The following is an 18,792-nucleotide window of genomic DNA, read 5'->3' as shown; positions in this document are numbered from 1 at the left end:
AAACACAGATAGCAGAGAAAAGTGCTGCAGCTTAAATTACATTTTTCTGCTTTAGAAAGGCCCAAAAACATTTCACGCGTCCACAAACCACACTTTTTGGGGGCATATCTCCTGGCAACGCAATTGTCTGCACAAGAGCAAGCATCTGGGAATACGCAAATGGATACTGTAAGTTCTTTATATAATACACCAAAAGACAAAAAAATAAGTGCCCGCGGTAATCCAGATGTGGAGACAGAGATGACTTCGTCTTGGCTGCCAGCAAAAACGCAGACTTAGTCAGGAGTGCAGTAAATGTGAGGCGCTGATATTTGAAGTTCATCACCAGGCAATTCCGCCTACAAAAAGAAATTACAGACTACATAAACTACTAGCTAAAGTTTGTTGGTGGTGCGGAGTATGGTATGCATGCGCAATTGCCCACAGAATAAAATGAAGATATGTGCCAATATTAACAGGAGAAGTAAAGAAAGCCCTAAAGGGAATGCAAAGAGGCAAAGCCGCTGGTGAGGATCAGGTAACATCAGACCTGTTGAAAGACGGTGAAGAGATTATGTTAGAGAAACTGGCCACCCTGTATACGAAGTGTCTCTCGACAGGGAGGATACCAGAATCTTGGAAGAATGCCAACATCATCTTGATCCATAAGAAAGGGGACGTCAAGGACCTGAAAAATTACAGGCCCATCAGCTTACTGTCCGTTGTCTACAAGGTATTCACAAAAGTAATTGCTAACAGAATTAATACGACATTAGAGTTTAATCAACCAAGGGACCACGCAGGATTTCGTACAGGCTTCTCAACAATAGACCATATTCATACTATCAATCAGGTGATAGAGAAATGCGCGGAATACAACCAACCCCTATACATAGCCTTCATAGATTACGAGAAGGCATTTGATTCGGTGGAGACATCAGCAGTCATGCAAGCACTGCGGAATCAGGGCATCGACGAAGCCTATATAAACATAATGGAAGACATCTACAGCGCATCCACAGCCACTATAGTCCTTCATAAAGAAAGCGACAGAATCCCAATAAAGAAGGGCGTACGACAGGGAGACACGATCTCTCCAATGCTATTCACCGCGTGTTTACAGGAGGTTTTCACGGCCCTAGATTGGGAATAATTAGAGATAAGAGTTAATGGAGAATATATCAGTAACCTGCGATTCGGTAATGACATTGCGTTGATGAGTAACGCGGGAGACGAATTACAGCTCATGATTACTGAACTGGATACGGAAAGTAGAAGAGTAGGTCTGAAAATTAATATGCATAAAACTAAAGTAATGTGGAACCATCTTGGCAGAGAACAGCGCTTTGCGATAGGTGGCGAGACGCTGGAAGTTGTAAAGGAGTACGTCTACTTAGGACAGGTAGTAACCGCGGAGCCGAACCATGAGAGTGAAATAACTAGAAGAATAAGGATGGGATGGGGCTCATTCGGCAAGCACTATCAAATCATGAATGGTAGTCTACCACTATCTCTCAAGAGAAAGGTATATAACAGCTGCATCTTACCGGTACTTACCTACGGAGCAGAAACCTGGAGACTTACAAAGAGGGTTCAACTTAAATTGAGGACGACGCAGCGAGCGATGGAAAGGAAAATGATAGGTGTAACCTTAAGAGACAGGAAGAGAGCAGAGTGGGTCAGGGAACAAACGGGGGTTAAGGATATCATAGTTGAAATTAAGAAGAAGAAATGGATATGGGCAGGCCACGTAGCACGTCGGCAGGATAACCGGTGGTCATTAAGGGTAACTGACTGGATTCCAAGAGATGGCAAACGCGTGAGGGGGAGACAAAAAATTAGGTGGGTAGATGAGATTAAGAAGTTTGCAGGTATAACGTGGCAGCAGAAAGCACAGGACCGGGTTGATTGGCGGAACATGGGAGAGGCCTTTGCCCTGCAGTGGGCGTAGACAGGCTGATGATGATGATGATGATGATGATGTGCCAATAAGGGCAAAATGAGAACAGCGAGCTAATAATGCTGGCACTAGCAAACCATATATTCAGTGCTACAACATACCACAAGTGGGATTTAAATTTTAAATTTAAAGTTTAAATTTTAAACAGGTTTTTCAGAGGCACAAGGAATCCTTTTTGCGTATCTACGAGAGGGCTCAAGCCGCAAACTATTAGTGTTGAAGAGGGTGTCCACGTACCTCATTTATCAGACTGTACACAACGTTGCCTTGTATGTGCTTCATAACATCCACCAGTGTGCAGACCCGTTCTTTCTTTTCAGAGAAAACGTCTACCCCATCATTGAGTTCGCTCTCGAGGCTTGCTATGCTAGCATTGAACCGAAGTTCCACCTCGATGCACAACTGCAACAAAGCAATTTAGGACATTGAGAACCATCACTCCTATGAAAACAGGCTTAACTTAATGTTAGGCGTCATAAAAAACAGCTGTACAGATGTGAACACTAATACTCATTAAGTTTATCAGCTGATTCGCTAAGAACTATTCGACATTGGTCGCCATTAAAGCTGACATGTGTTATAGTGGCTCATTTTTAATGAAGATCTTTTGCAGATTTGATTTAAAACACAGTTTCGCCACAAGGGCGAAGCAATGAATGCGGTAGCAAGAAACTAATGCTATACGAAGTGAGGCTCGCAAATGGATACTCTCAGTTTCAACAGCGCTCCTGTTGCAAAGGCGGCCAAAGCAGCGAATGAAACTAGCGTGCTTCAAGCGTCGAGCTGTGACACTTGATAGTTCGCGCTCATCTTCTTTTTGTTCGTTTAGCGGCGTCCCTTGAGCTCGAGTGACTACTCGCTGGTAATGAAAAAACGTTCATAAGCGCCTGCCGTCTCTGAGTCCGTCCAGCGTTAAAGGGTGTGTATATAACGCTCGCCGTTAGCTACGTGGAGGATCTGCGTTTCGTGGCGTAGTGGTTAGCGCCACTCGCTGCGGAGCAAGAGGTCCCTGGTTCGATTCTGCGCTTCGGAAGCATTTTTCTGAATTGTTTTTCTTTGGGGCGTTTATATATATATACATACTTATACATATACGGTGCATGACGGCGACGGCGACGGCAAAATGCAGCCGACACTGTCCATATAATTGCTATCGCAATAAAATTCGTCGAATTTCCAGACCGCGGTGCCGGCGATGCCGCAACTGCAGAGCACATCGGGTGCGTCGGAAGGTGCTGCGGCACGCCGGAACTTACCTCGACGTGATCTGAATGATGGTGCGCCACGCGAGGACCTCGCCGCGTGAAAAACAGTGTGTCATCTGAGGAGAGCAAGCCGACTGATGGTCCATCACGCGTGATATGCAGTGCTTGTCGCATTCTTTGTGATATTAAAGTGGTCATGATAACGCTGCCAGCGTTCCCCTCAACGCTACAGCTCACGTCACGCTAAGCAGTGTTGTTGCGGGTCGAGGGTCGCACATGACAGAGACAGCGATGAGCGTCAAAGCTCAAATTACAAAGAAAGACAAAGTCAAAATTACAAAGAAGGCGACAAGCATTGCACATCACGCGCGAAGGACCGTTGCTGGGCTCGTTCCCCTCAAAAGACACGCCGTCTTTCCCGCGGCGAAGTCCTCACGCGGCGCGCCATCATGAAATTACGTAAAGGGAAGATTCGGTGTGACGCAGTACACGGACCTTCCGACGCACCCGGTGCACTCAGTTTCGATATCGCCGGCACAGCGGTCTGCAAATTCGACGATGGATCTTTTGAACTACACCAAATACTCATTCTAAAAAGACAGGGCGTGCAAACACGGACACAAGAAAGAAGTCAGGACACCGCTGCTTCTGTGTCCGTGTTTGCACGCCCTGTCTTTTTAGAATGAATACTTACCAACTAGCTCAGCTCTCTGTTATTCTAAGATACACCAAATATTTTCGATTTTTTTTTGCTAAATCTCACAGACTTTTTTTTTTGTAAAGCCCGCCTGTAACGTGAAACTACATGCGCAGAGAGCGCCACTGGCATCCGTCAGTTACGCCCAGTGAAGGGGCGGATTAAAATAATCCCATAAAAACATGGCCCAAAGCTAAAAAATAAAACATAAGGTTCTTTTAATTTGCCAATCAATGGGTGCTGTTCAGCGCTTGCTTAAAATTTAAAACAATCAGGTTGCTAGCGATGCCCGGAGCGTCACATCACAGGTTCGTTTTCGTTAATTGCTCGGGGAACTGAAACCAGCCTCTAGAAAGAATACTCGGCACGAAAGGCGTTACGCTTGCCTAGTACAGCGGATACCGTAAAACTAAAACACAGAAAACAGCTATTCTACTTATATAGGTAAGTACTTATTTTAAACAATGTTGGCTTTACGTATTCACGATTACTAAAGGTACCGGCCTGTCCGGAGATCTCCAGCACATTAGAGACAGCATTTCCAGCCGTAGGTGCTCCCAAGACGCTGTAAAAAACTCAAATTATTAGTAGCGAAGCTCCTTAGGCCGGCACCCCGCTGTCGCCGTTGAAGGCAGTCAAACAAACAGACAAACATACAAACAAACAGTGTTGAAGACAAACGTCATAGACAAACAGTGCACCGTAGGCTTCTCTAATTGCTTGCAAAGGAGCACGTGTTGGTGACACTATTACACTGTTGCCGTCATAAAAGCTCGAAAAACAGAACGCATTGAGAATAACTGCAAACAATGCCAAACGCGGTTATAATGTCAACAAACGTCATGACAAGGGCACTGCCGAATCTGGCGACGAACACAAAGCCGGAGTGGCCAAAGCAAACGCATAAAGCGCCAAAGAACCGGCGAGAGCCTCGCCAGGCATCGTTCGCGAAGAATTCCCCCATTGGGCACAGCTGAAGCCTCCTTTTCTTTCCTGGCAGCCGTTAAATCTCGACAGGTGCGGGTGAGAACACTTTCGCACTAAAAAAGTTTATCTATACCGAAAACAGAGAAAACAGAACAAAGGAAAAGAACCACTTACCAAGTACGTCTAATCTTCCATGCGATCCGGAGCAATGATCACAGTAGACACACCGTACGTTAGCTGAAGCGAGCACATTGTAGAGTTCACAGTCACAACCTTCTTAGAAGCGGCCGCGCGCTATTCCAAACAAGTCCACGTTCAAAGCTGACATGTTTGGAAGCGCGTCCAACGGGAATAATGGTATAAATTTGGCGCGAAGCCGGCGACGCGAGGTAACACACACGGCCAACACCATGCACCGATCACGACGCCATCTACGTAACGCCTTCCCGACACGCAGCGCTTCAACGAGAATACATGTAGAGATACCATAGAAACATGGCCGCTGCTTCTGCCCCGAAGCATGATTCAAACTTTCAGATCCGGCTACTCGCACTTAAACAAGACCACGTCCATTGTGAGTAAAATAAAACGAAAGTTTGTGACCAGAGTTCGCTCTTAGCAAGAGTTATGCTGCATTGAGAGCTATCATTTTTTATTGAAGCGTGGCGAAAGAGATGATTGTTGCTTCAGATCACTGCCTATTTCATCAATCCACAAGTCTCCTCGGCAATGGAGCGGCAGTATGTGGCTTTTCGGTGTACCAAGATCGCGCTGGCGAGAATTGGCGCGTTGGGCCACCAGTGTCAATGTACAATATAGCAACGAATGACGTATTGCAGATGTTTTTTCTCTACATTTTATGTCATTCCACTTTGTTCAGACGCTTGCTCGCGCCGTAACCGAATTTGTTTAAATAATAGATATTTTTAGCCGAGTGTCGCTTACGCTCAGCCCCGCTTGAGTGTAAAAGAAGCATTTTGAGTGCAGAGTTACTGTATATACAGTTACTCAATTCGAGTGGGCCGAACAGCCGGTTCCGGGCTTGCTTGGGGGTGAGACGCGGTGTGTGTTAATCCTATACATAGTTTTCATGTGGCGTCAGAGATAGGTTCTCTGCCACCGTGACTTTTATCTCATTAGAGAGTGTCAGTGTAGGGGACGACGCACAGTCGTTCTGCCCCTGTGTTATTTTGTGCTCTCCCGCTTTCTTCTGTTCGCCAGCTGCGTCAAGCGAAACACAAATGAACGCTACAGGCTCCGGCATTAATGTAATGTCACGGTTTCTCACTCCACGCGTCTTACACGGCATTTCAAGCAGGTTGTGCTCCAAGATGGCTAACAAAGTGACGTCAATGAAAACTGCGATGCGGTCGAAGTGAATAGGGTTGCGTTGTTTGGGCTGTGAGGCACACGTTCCCTTCGAAGCGTCCTTGTAGGATGCAGACCACGTTCGGCAGGGATGCCGATGAGCATCCCTTGCGCCACTATAACGTCCCCACCACGTCACACAATATCACGGTACGTGATGACGACATTACGTCATCGCTTAGTGAAATTCGGCAGATCCCATGTACCGTGGAAGTCGATGTTATGCGAAGCATGCGGCGAGTAGGTGACTGTGGCATAACTTTTTTACTGAGCGACACGTTACAAAACGACGCTAAAGATTTCTATAAATTTTATGCGCACACATATATATGTTGAAGAGCCGCATATGTGTTATATAATCAGTTGTTTACGGTTGGGTAACGCTGCCAATGGAAACGTGGGTATTACCAACAGCAGAAGCGGTAAGCTGATATGTAGTGCTTATAAGTGACCCGAGAACGCACGCACGTTTCACGAACCCGTGTGCATGTGTGCAAGAAGTTCTTGACAGTTCTTGAACAAGGGCATCATCACCGTGATCAGTGAGCACCAGCAGCTGGTCATGACTTGTTATAGGATCCGGTCGTGATCGTGGTGACGAGGGGTCCATGTGCAGTGATGTATGTGGTATAGTAGAGCTGTATGAATTCGTCTATGCCTCGGTCATTTCGTCGACAAATTGTCTGTCGACAGAGCCGGCGACATGTCGAAACCTAAAGCCACCCTTCGCGTTGGGGAGGTATAGGCCATCGAGGCTGGTACACCTGGATAGTGCTACGTAGACCAACATCAGTAGATGGTGTTTGTCGTATTCGTAGACTACCTGGGCGTATGTGGCCTACGTAGCCTAGTCTAGAAAGCGGCTTTCAATCAATCTGGCATCATCCTCGGTCAGCATGAGACCATCAGCCAGCCTCGTAAGAAATGAAGAGGACACTGCGTCGCTCTGATGGACGAAGTGCACTTTACGGTGCGGTGATGTGGATATCATATGTAACTTTCAATATTATATTCCTCCGGGGTCGAGCAATCCTTGAATATCGCTTGCTGAATCATAGGAATACAAACGTATTGTTTATTTGACTGCTATAAAAGCGGAGGCAATACTGGAACTACAGACGTTAATCTGATATGGCGCCTGTATCGTAGGAGTACACATCGTAGGAGTATCACGTAGTGTTTATTGCTTTCTTGTAAAATTAGATAGCCAGCACCACAACCACAATTGACGTTGCACCGCTTTACGCCTGCATCGGTTGTTTTTCCAAACGAGTTTATAGACCTGGCGTGGCTCTGTGGTAGAATACCTGATTGCCACGCAGAATCCTTGGGTTCGATTCCTGCTGGGATCCTAATTTTTATTCTTCCTATTCGTTGAGTCAACGCTACCGATGTTGGTTTTCCTTAACGCTCTAGCGTTTAAGTTACCAACGTCTGTTCTCGCCGTTCCTGGGTAGATATAAACTGTCAATCACCTGTGGCGCATACCCGTACACCGCGGCCCGTGGTAAACGGGTATGTGCCACACGTGTCTAGTGGAAAGGGTTTGACGATTTACGCGACAGGATTTTAACGTTATTCATGTCATGACCCGGCAATCATATTCGTCAAATCCTCTTACCCTCCCATGGAAATTTTGGTCTACACCAAGTTAATGAGGCGATCATGAGAGCACCCAGACGTAGGTGGCTAGATAGATAGATAGATAGATAGATAGATACGTAGATAGAAACGCTCAAAGTGCCAGAGGTTCGCTAAGAAATGCTTCGCATTTAAAAAGTGAGCCGATCATGAAGGCGGTGCAGAACCAGGGAAGGTGCAGAAAGCTTGCAATGTATCCCGTCCTGGAGGCAGTACATGAGCACATTAGGTGCATAAAACTTTCGCAGGCGGACGGGGGAGAATGAATACATTGACGGAGAAGAAAAAGATGGCTTTCGCCTTCTCATACGGATATACAAGAGCACATGTGTGAGAAGAACGCTGATTTTGTGATACTCGAGAAGTCGGTTATTGTAAGTCTTGCAATATTCGTCGTTATTGTCGCACAACATTTGCCTGCGGGCTAGTTCCGGTATGGCATCCTGCTTATTCCTCGAGTGAGGCGCCTTGAGGCATAATTTGTAACTCAGTAATGTGCACGTTCTTATTAGGCAGACTAACCATGCGGGCACGAAGGCAACTTAGCCTGCACTTTGCTCATGTGTGCGGTCAAGTACATCCTTCAGCAGCCACCTAATCGATAGGCCATTTTTTGGGACTCCAGGTCAGCCTTACAAACACTACGGTTTGCTTTACGGCACGGATTACACAAACAATCCGTGTACGAGATAAGGCACGACTACCACCAAGCACTCGAGAAAGAACATGACATTATATTTCAATGGCTGCCGAGTCATTGCGGAATTGTCGGCAATGATCACGCGGATGAAGCTGCACGATCGGCTCCCCAGGCAGCACGCCGCCATTGGACCGATCTCGGCCCAACGTCGGCCAATGACGGCAGCAATATTGGCCCTACGTCGGCAAATCACGCTCGCGCTACTTTCACCCGCATCGGCCCGACGTCGGCTAGCCGCATTTGGGCCGATGCGGGCTTGCCGGCTTCGGGCCGACGTGGGCTAGCCAGCGTCGGTCCGAGACGGGCCTGCCGTTATTCAGCCGATGATGGCAAGCCGTCATTGGGCCTATGTATGCTAGCCGATGCTGGCGCGGCGTCGGCCCCGCCGACGTCGGGTAGCCACCGGCGTGACCGTTTACACCCGTTATTATGTTTTAGCAGTGGTGGCTTACCGTGCGTTAAGTACAGTAGTACTGTACCGTCGTGGTCGGCACATAGCTAGTTTATATGGAGACACCGGCGGTAGTTGCTCGATGCGTAAAGTAACTTGATCAGGCAGGCTGATACATGTGTTATAAACTAACATGGCTGCGTGCCGACCACGGCAGTTCGGTATTACTGTGGTTACTGTACTGTAAGTCAGCAGCGCTAAAATAGACTATTCGCGGCCCAACGACATTCATCGACTACCATTGGTGCCATATTCGAAAAATGCTTCCTAATTAGAACGACTGCTCCACTGATGTCTTAGTGTGCGATTAAGACCCACAATTCTGTCGAACCGTGCAAGGCCGAGAACGAAAGTCAATATTGTCTCTAACAAAACTAAATTGAAGAAAGGCCTGCTGCACCAACTGTCTGAGAAATTAAGGAGCAACACATTTGCAAGGTGATAAACACAAATTTATTCACAGATATCAACACACGCCAGCAGTTCCGGAATAATTATGCCATAAAGGTATATCTAAACATCTATAGATACCGTAGCCAACATCTAAAACAACCCCACAGCCACCGTATTCCTCAAAAAAAGCAGGGCAATCCTAATCGAGAATGGGATCAGGCGCAAAATCATAGGCGTGAGCAGGGTTCCCCTTCAGAGGGGGTGGGGGGGCGAAGGTTCATCGCCCCCCCCTCCCTATTAAGTCAATGTGTTTGGCAGACCTTGCGCCCACCTCTTCTTAGGTGACTACGTGGGCCGGCCGCCCCCCTGCCCCACTGTGCGCACGCCTATGCGAAGAGTTACAATCTCTTCAACGTTATGCGCGGCACATTCACTATAAATATTAAAAGAACTAAAACGGACAAAAATAGGAATAAGGATTAACGAAGAATACCTTAGCTACTTGCGTTTTGCGGACGATATCGCGCTTTTCAGTAACGACGGTGCCGAATCACGAAAAAAATTCTGGAGATGTAAACGAAGGCAGCATTAAAGTAGGATTAAACACGGACCCGAAGAAAAGAAAGATAATGTTAGGCGGCTTGCCGAAAAAGCGAGAACTAGACTAGAAGATTGTGTACACGCGTGAGCTAATTACGAGCAGAGGAGCACCCCCCCCCCCCCACCACGTTTATTAAGTTCACCAAGGAACGGTAGGCATTCGCAACACATGACTGGCAATTAAATTAGCGTTATCCTTTAAGCGGGAATTGCAATTTTTCAGTGATAACTTTAGGGCCAAAAAGATGGATAAACTGCTGCACACGACGCGAGAAACATTGCGAGCGGTACCACAAGATCCCATGAACTCTACATCTAAACAAGATAGACACGCACGCATTCCTAATCTAAAGGTAAGATTGTAACAGAGAGGAATCGTGCATAAAAACCACTCACGTGTGCCCGTTAGATCGCTAAAACACGAGCGAATAAAAAATGCAAGCGCACCATATCAGAATACACAAAACACGATGGTCAATAGAGAATACGCGAGAAGAAGAGAACAAAAATCTGATGACACGTAACAGCAGTAAACGCGTGGTGGCCTTATATGAGGTGAGCGAGTTCAACATGGACGCAGGGGGCCACTGGTTTCTCGCTGCGGTGATCTCTGCCGAAAACAATGCCGGAATCCTGCCGCGTATCCGTCTCGTGCACGATTTTGACTTTCCACCACACATGTCCACACACCGTACTTCTTGAAGAATTCTGCTGGTCGGAGTGAAAAAAACCTGCTCCCGCAGCTATGATTGTCCCTCCGTCTGGACGGCTACCCTACCCTGCCTGGTCAAGCGAGTTTCGCGACAATGATGCTGAACGAGGGGAAGGGAGGGAGGGGTGGGGGTAGAGGTTGAAGGAGACGAAAAAAAAATGCGAATTCTCCCTTCTTGAAAGCATGGCTCAGCCTACCACAATGGTGTGCGATCCCCCCAGCATGTCTATGGGCATGCCGTTTGAGAAAGGCGTTCGTCGAATTTTCAATGCAGCACTTGTTGCCACATGTCGCTACATGAAAACTTTGCGTACACCACGTTGGAGCCGCATTTCTCATCGTATTTCACGTGCCATAATAATTTTATACGACTGTTTCTGAAAGCACGTGGGAAGCAATCGTTGAGCGAGATTTTTACTTGAAAAAGATATGTGTGTCACAAAATGGACGGCAACGAAGTGCAAATGCGAACTGACAAACACGTGGCAAACACTTGTTTGTCAGTTCGTTAAAGATGGTCAGCGGGCTAGTTGATTTGTAAACATTCAAACGCCAAAAAACGTGTCTTCACTTCGCCCGGTCTTTTTTGCACCATACCTATTTTTCTCAAGTAATGAACCAACTATCTCAGCAACACGCCTTGCTGAGCTTTTTACTATTTTCATAAAGTAAAATTATGTGACATCACTGAAGCAAATGCGCTTGTTACGCTTGACCCAGACACGCACGTGAGTAAATACGTGTAAACACAGAGATCGGAAACTGTCCGTGTAGTATATGAGCGTTCGCGCCAGACATTCAGCGGTTGAAAGGATATAGCGCTATAAATATGATGACAGGCTCGATTTATGCACAGAATTAGTATTCACATAAAACTTCTTCCGCTAAAAGCATTCGTGCGGGAATGTTTGGGTGAATTTTGATGCTGGATACATCAGTGAAGTCGGCCGACCAGTGGCAAAAACATTTACAATACAGAAGTACTTCGAATTTGGCCCATGAAGTTAACGGTATGTGTTATAACGTTTCAACATTTTCGATAGCGTTGAACAACTGGTCAACGAAGTGGCCATCTATTTTCAGTCAGTTTTTCTTCTAAAGACCATCTTTTTTGGTAGAAAAGTAACTGTGCTAGTGATAGTTGTTAGTCATTGTCATAGCAGAAACTAATAAGAGAATGCAAGCTGTTCAGTCGGCGATACTTCGCGCCCCGAGTCGTACGTGCGGCATTAGCACGGTACAATATTTGAACTTTGTTATTTGTGCTAGTACAGCAATCCATGTAGCGGTATTCTACAGCTTAAGCTACAAATATTCAAGCGCCTAATGCTCTATTGCATTACGATTGTATCCTAGGCGGGCGAGATACCGTGTTTCTTCGGCGGGCTGAAGGTAGAGCGCAACGTCGAGGTTATTCTCGTCACTGACGGCCGGCAACACGGCGTCCAGCATCGTTGAGGGGCTTCCGTCAACTAGATTGAACGGCGTCATATATGCACCATTTCTTACACTGCCGTGTTAACTTCAGGTTATGTGCGGAAGATATTATGGCGTCCTATGTCATGTGTTCGACGTACGTGCAGTACATTGCCAGCATGTCGGCGACGGCTTCATTTAGCCGCTCGGTGAGGCCATTCGCCTTGGGGTGATGTCGGTCGATGACTTGTGTGGCTCTATTTTGAAGATGGTTTGCGTTAGCTCTGCCGTAAAAGCCGTACCTCTGTCGGTGACGAGGACTTTTGGAGCGCCGCGACGCAGGAGGACGTTCTCAACAGGGCATGTATAACTGTCTGAAGGGAGACAAGAAAGTTCCAACATCGTCGATAACCCATCGGCTCCGCCGATGTCAGCTGAAGCACGGCAGAATGACGGCATGCTCGGCCCAATGTTGCCGGTGAAAGCCATCGGCTAAGCCGATATCGGCGAAAGTACGGCAAAACGGCGGCTAACACGGCCCAATGTTGCCGGTTAAAGCCATCGGCTAAGCCGATATCGGCGGAAGAACAGCAAAACGCCGGCAAACTCGGCCCAATGTTGCCGCTGAAAGAAATCGGCTAAGCCGATATCGGCGGGAAGACGGCAGAAGGCCGGATAACTCGGCCCAATGTTGCCGGTGAAAGACCAACATCGGCTGAAAGGCGGCAAAGTCGGGCCAATTTTGCCGGCAGAAGTCACCGGCTCCGCCGATGTCGGCGCCAAGCTGGCAATGCTGGCCCGAGGTGGGGCCGCGCACAGCCGCCGTAAAACCAATATCGGCCCGAGCTTGTGTGCTGCCTGGGTCATGACCAAGACCAGCGGACACCCATACCACTCTTGAGAACAGACGCAGCGTGGCGACTACAATCACTCGAACGCCGTATCACTCTTCTACAATGGAATACGCCGGGTTTTTCCAACGCGCGCCTGTATTCGATTGACCCAAATTTACAACTTCGTTTGCCATCCGGGCTCTCAAGACGCGATGCAACTTTACTGTGCCGCATGTGGTTGGGCGTGGCATTTACGAATGCGTATTCGAGTCTCATTGGAATGGCCAGCAGTGCGACATGCAACATTTGCGCCTGCGAGGAGACGCTTGAACACATTCTATGCCACTGCCCATCATACCAAGCTCAACGAATGTAGTATGGAAGTCAAGCTCCGTCACCTGGACTCAAGACCGCTGACAGAAAAGAAGATCTTGGGACCTTGGCCTACGGTCTCGCATATGCGCAAGGCCACGAAAGCCCTCTTGTGCTTCTTGAGGACCACAGGACTTCACGAGCGCCTGTGAACTAACAGCGCGAGTTCGTCTTGTGTAGTTTCAAACTGTTCATCCATCCCTTTCATACTCTTCTTCTTTCTTCTTTACCCTTTCTTTTCTATTATTTCCCCTTCCCCACCCCAAGTGCAGGGTAGCCAACCGAGCCAAAGCTTGGTTAACCTCCCTGTCTTTCCTCTTCGTATCTCTCTCTCTCTCTCCACTCCATTAGTTAGGTCTCCTTGGAATCTCAGTTACAAGTTGCCAAAAAAGTGTATGCGTTACACATGGGTTACAATATATAAGTTACATGCCGGGGTAACGGATAAACATCCGAGGTAACCGATAAACGCATCCATTCGCAGTTTATTTCGGCAATGTAACCGATAGAACGAGACGGAAATAATGAAAACATCAAAAATACGAACGATGCAACTGTTATTTTATCCGTTACTCACTTTTATCGGTATATTTATGCGTTACCGTGGTAAGAGTGCACCGCCGCATTTGTTCGGACGTGTCAGATTTCCAAGGTCGCGCCGAGGTTCTTAAAACGGCCCTTCTTGCTAAGGATTACCGAGAGAGTATCATCGATGATACCCTAAGCCGGGCGCGGAGTTTAGATAGAAACAAAATTTTGTCGAGCTCGGAACCATGTCATTCAATTAACCGAACGAACCTTGTCATCACGTACTCGTCCACACTACCGCACCTCAACAACATTCTCTCTAAATATTTTAACATTATACAGCAGAATACCCGCCTGTCCTCACTTTTCACGGAGCCGCCGCGAGTGGTCTACCGCCGCGGAAGGAACATAAAAGACATCCTATTAACAGCTAAGACGACCGACTCTGAAAACCGGGAGTTGGGTTGCAAGCCATGTGGAAAACAGCGCTGCTAGGTCTGCAAACATATGACCACAGCCTGTCTTGCCAAGTCTTCGTCCTCTGACATCACATTCAAAATCAAGGAACCTCTAAAGTGTGACAGTCAGAATGTTAAATACATGCTACATTGCGATGTCTGTGGCCAGCAGTATATAGGCTTGACTGGGACGGCGTTTAGACTACGTCTGAATAACCACAGAGCTCACGCGCGCGCTCTGGCAAATCTCCCTTTCTCTAAACATCTGAGTTTGCCAGAACACTCATTCGACAAAATACTTGTCACACTCCTGCAGTCAGGCTTCCGCAGTATTCGTGAACGCGAACAATGAGTGTCCTATTTCATCCGCAAATTTGAAACAGTGACACACGGCATAAATGAAAACATGGGGAACCTCTCGTTTCTTCGGTCACGCAAAAGTTAGTAGACGGGAAATGAATCCTGTCAGTTGTAATTCGTGCAGGGTGCTAAAATGGAGTATCGAGCAAGTATCTTGGGGCACAGACCGAACGGACACCTTTGCATATTTTGTACTTTGGTCTGTCTTTCTGTCTTTCTGTTTGTCGGCACGTCACTCGATTCAGCCACTCGGCCAAAGTTGAACCACTTGCCCAAGGGCCAGCCATCTTGAACGGCTGACTAGGTTCATACTTGTGTACATTGTCGATCAAAAAGCAAACATTACGCACATCTGAGGCGCATCATCACTAGGTAAGTATTAGGTGGTGTGTTCCTTTAATAGAAAATGCATACATACGTAATTCTAAAGACCCTAGTTTCTTAAGCTGCGCTGAAACTTGCCTTCCTCCGTGCCCTCTGCACGAGCTCATTGTTGTGTTTCGGTTTCGGTTCTGTGTTGCACTGTACCAATGCCATGGGGCGCAGCTCTGGAATTCCTCTTTTACCCAGGCGACGTGTAAATAAAAGAGTGTGTGGAGAGTACTCGTTGAGTGCGGACGTTTCTTCTGCTTCAGCGCTTCGCGCCAAACCGCGTGTTCGGGCTGGCTGGCGTCCCCGCCGGTCGCGTTGGTCACCGCCGGTCTTCGCCTGCTGCTGCGCCGGGACTACCAGCACGCAACACAGCACTCATGTTTCCCGACGTATTGCCAGATGGCGTCCATATCACACGTAGCGCACGTACGTCCATATCACACGTAGCGTCTTTAGACGACATTTGCAGCGAAGCACGCAGATACGCGGGCAATTTTTGTGTTTTATTTTTTCCGACTTTTCAGTATTCAATATCGATCTTTTCCACATCTGACCTTTGCCTTTTATTATTATGCTTGCTTACGTTTTATTATTATTCTCTTCCTTTCTTTTACAATTTAACTGTTTTGTTTATTTTTATTAATTCTTTTCTTAAATGAAATAGGCTGACCCGCACTAGATTTTTCAACAATAGGCGCCTCAGAGAGCCGCAATAACAAGGCAGGATTCCTGCACCCACGCCGCTACATTGACACAGACACGAGAATTAAACTGTAGTTCTCAAACAGCCTCGTGCGTATGAACAATCTTTGCCCCCCACACACACGCAACGGGTAAATGACAAAAGAACACCGACCCTATTTCCCCCTCTGGAAGTAACCGCAAAAGGCGCAGGATCGGGGCTTGCTCTGCCGCGGATGCTCCCCTCGCAGCAACTAATTGCTGCCGCCCAAGCAAAGGAAAAATGCCTCCGGCGGCCTTCAAAGTCGCATCGCGGAAGCCGCGCTACGCGTTTTGTTTCCTTTCTGCCATTTCTATTTTATTTTGATTTATTTTTATGTTTATTTATTTATGTATTTTTCGCCCGTATCTACGGCACCTGTTCCACTCCGCCGAAACGGCGCTTGTTTCCCTATTGTTTGCTTGCTCTAGCGAATGAGCCGAGAGGAACTGTTTGACACACTATACGTCACCACTGTCAACTTGACTTATTTAATATTTTCTTCCTTCGCTTCCTTCAACTAAGAGTGACCACGACAATTTGGGATGTTCGCATAGCGCCGTATTTGCTCATGAGCCCTGACGAAGTCCGGTCGACCGGTCGAAACCGTTGGCAAATAGAATTAAGATAACCGCTTAGTTGTGTCTCTTCTCTTCCCCATATATATATATATATATATATATATATATATATATATATATATATATATATATATATATATAAAAGCCGCAAAGAAAAATAATTTAGAAGAACTTTCCGACGCGCGGAATCGGACCAGTGACCTCTCGCTTCGCAGCGCGCGGCGTTAGACGGTTAGGTCACAAACAGTGCCGTCTTTCAGCCTGCTAACGGCAAGCTATTTATATACACCATTTACTTCAGCATGCTTTCTTAGTCACCACATAGATGGCGCGATGTGCGCGCTTGGCGCGCTTTAAATATCGTCACGCCTCTCCTGCGAACGCCGTTGCTCTTCGCCCTACAGGGCCTGGTCGCCTTCGTGCGCTTATCTCGAGGAAAGAAGGGGCAGCCGGTGGGGTGGAGCGGGGGGTTGTATGTCTTGTGCTTTCCGCGTAATCTCCGCGGTGTAGTCACAGAGCGTACGAAGGTCACTTCGCTCGCAGCAGCGGCCGCGTTTGCAAAAGGAGCGCGCTGTTCAAACAGAAATAAGTAACAACTGTGACAATTATTTAGCGCTCATCTTGTGTGTATCTGTTCGTGCGTTTCGTGCGTCCTGCTTTACGTTTGAGTAGTGCGCTTCAAGTGTCGAGCTGTGACGCATTAGTTCGCGCTCGTCCAGTGTGCGTTCTTTTCGTGCGTCCTTTGGGCTCGAGCGACGCGCTGGCAATTTCGAGCTGTTTTCCGTTCTTCGCGTTACATTCCAATTTGTTGCTATCGCATTCATAGCTTCGCCGTTGCGGCGAAACTGTGACTTTTTAGGCAAACAAAAGACTATTTATGGGCTGTTTACTCCTCATTGCCTCGCAGCTATGGCACAATCAGAACGCAAACAAGAGGAACATAAATCCGACTAAATATGAAAGTATTACTGGAGTGTGTGTTCGTCATGCAGTACAAGCGCGATGCATTTCCAATACCCGCTATTTTCTAAATCGCTACGGCGATGCATGGAACTCTGGAAAACGCGAGAGAAAAAAAAGATTGTCGATAAGGATGCATAAGTAAATATAAGAATTGCGACTTCCTTGTGAACGAAGGTGAAGCGATGAAAGCGCCTATTTGGATCTTTTAGAAAAATGAGTCACCAAAACATGAAACAGCATAATCATGAAGATAAATAAGCGTACAGTAACATACAACACCACGCGATAACGGCCGCACGTATCACAAACGACTCATTAGAAAAGTGTTTGGGTGGTAGGTATCACATAATACTATTCATGCTGAGATATGCGAAGAGAACTCACACAATGTGCACGTTGCATCTTATGACGATACTTTTACAAACGTTAAGCCACATGTGTGTTTGCAGTAAGATTATTCTGGTATAATATATCGAGCATCTTTATATATGCGTACCTATACAAACGGGCTTGAACTCTTGAAAATTCCTAGAAAGAAAAATGTGCAGTAGAAAGAACAAATAGCAACATATTTTCTGGTTTATTGCCGTTAGGACGCGGCAGTCTAACAACATGAAGCAAAGTAAACACATACTAACCACGTGCTTTTGCACAGTAATATCGCGCCTAATGTAAATGACGTTGCCATAGTATTAATTTGCTTTAAACTGAATGCTCTCAATTGTCGAATGCCTGCCCATTTATTTTGGTAGGGGAAAGGAGACCCTTAAGGCAGATTGCATACATAACTTGGAATCTCTTCATTAATCTTCAAACCACTGACTCACTCCGCGCGTCCCATCGAAAGAGAAACGATTATTGGAAATTAAGCTTTCTTAAGCACAGTCTTGGCCACTTTTTGATACTAAAGGAATGAAAAGAGTCATTCTGAAAAAAGAAAGTATTATTATTATTATTATTATTATTATTATTATTATTATTATTACTATTATTATTATTATTATTATTATTATTATTATTATTATTATTATTATTATTATTATTTGATTTGCATACATATATACACAAAGACACAAAGAAAATAGGGAAAAACTAAAGTAATGCGCGCATCAAACACTCGCATCAGCCGTGGAACTAAGATGTGAGTGTCTGTTCTGCACTGTATTTTTTTTTTTCAAAAAAGCTACGCACCATCTTTCCTACTATTACGTTTTGTTAAAAAACGTTAATAAATCTCGCGTCCACAAAGCCATAATAAATCATTTTCTCTTTTTTCGCGGGGTATAGTGTCGGCACTTTCGATTCAAATTAATGATCCATTGCGCGCCCACAATGCATCCCTGACAGCCATGCGGACAGTTTCATTAACCAAGGCTATCTTTTGTATCCGCTAACCAAGCCTTTCAATTGTTATTTTGCTCTGAAAGTGGTCTTTTGCTTTACAGGATCACTTCTCCATGAAGAGGTGAATGCGTAACTGTTCACACTTGATTGCTTCTGTCAATTTGAATCGCGTTTGACGAAGCTCTATTCTACGCGCATTTGTACGGAACAT

The sequence above is a fragment of the Rhipicephalus sanguineus genome, chromosome 2 (genome assembly GCF_013339695.2).
Source record: "Rhipicephalus sanguineus isolate Rsan-2018 chromosome 2, BIME_Rsan_1.4, whole genome shotgun sequence".
In the NCBI taxonomy this organism is placed as follows: Eukaryota; Metazoa; Arthropoda; class Arachnida; order Ixodida; family Ixodidae; genus Rhipicephalus; species Rhipicephalus sanguineus.
This window is presented reverse-complemented; position numbering follows the sequence as displayed.